The sequence below is a fragment of the Corvus brachyrhynchos genome, unplaced genomic scaffold (genome assembly GCF_000691975.1).
Source record: "Corvus brachyrhynchos isolate BGI_N302 unplaced genomic scaffold, ASM69197v1 scaffold47, whole genome shotgun sequence".
NCBI lineage: Eukaryota > Metazoa > Chordata > Aves > Passeriformes > Corvidae > Corvus > Corvus brachyrhynchos.
Window position 1 is genome coordinate 806,169 of NW_008239292.1, and position 1,252 is coordinate 807,420.

The following is a 1,252-nucleotide window of genomic DNA, read 5'->3' on the forward strand; positions in this document are numbered from 1 at the left end:
CAGCTATAAAAATTCAACCTCCAAATTAAAGCCAAGTTCTTACTTTCTGTGACTATGGAAGCCTGTAGAGGGAATACTACTAAACAAAAATATTTATCCATAAAAAAATCTGAGTCAGCCACTTTTCATTCCGTGAGTAGGTGACAGTCAACAAAATTGCACTGGAAAAAAATTTAGGGGGCGGCAGTTAACAAGATTTAGCCAGACAAATGCCTGTCTGCTTTAACAAGTCAGGGAGGAAGGTATTAAGGTGAAAAAAGAAATGGATTAGTGGCTGGGAATTCAGATTTATTTTTTTCCTAAAAAAAAAAAAAAAACCAAAGGAAAGGACACCCCCGCGCACCCCTAGAACCCTCTCTCCTCGCCCCGCTCATCTCAGGAACCAGAGGACTGCAAAGGCTCCAACCCCTCCGCTCCCAGCGCAGGAAAAGGTGGAAAATCCTTCAGCTACTCTTTAATTTTCGAAGTTTTTCCGTCAACTCCCCCCCAGATAAATTCAGCCCCCGAAGAGCCTCATCCCAATCCCTCGCTGGAGCTTTGCCTGTTGGGGTGATCCCGCTGGGTGACCCCGAGCGCGGGGCGCAGCCGGAGCGCCCGGATCCCGTCGGGATGGAGGATCTGTGTCACCGCTGCCACGACACGGGGGTGCCTGGCGCCACAGGAGCGGGATGTGCTCGGCCCTGGCTCCGAAATCCACAGAGTGGGAGCGATTTTGGGGGTCATGGACACCCCACGGTAGCAAAGTGGGACCCTCATCCCAGTGGGAACCACCCGGGATGATGCCCAGACCAGAAGGTGGTGATTTAAAATTGAATAAAAACTATGGGGGGGTGGGGGAGGTGTGGGGAGGAAAATATTTTAATTTTTAAGCAGTTTGGGAATGGTTTTAAGTTATTTTTTAGAGAGAAAAACTCTTGTTCACCTCCATCTTCTGGCAGTGCCTCCAGCTGTGGGGAAAGGAACGGCGAAAATGCCTCTTTTTTAAGGAAATCGACGACTTATTTTAAAGGAAAAAAAATAACCGAGCTCTTTCCTATTTTTTAAGAGAATAATGCTATTTTTTTAAGCAGAAAGTGCCGTTTTAAGGAGTGTTCATAGTGTTGTACAGTCCCGGGGAATTATTTATGTTGCCTTCTATAAATAGGGGTGTTTTGGGGGGAAAAAAAGGGAGTGTACATAAGGTTCGTTTGTATAAAGTTGTTCCAAACCAAACTGGTTTCGGTCTGGGTTATTTTGTCCACATATATATATA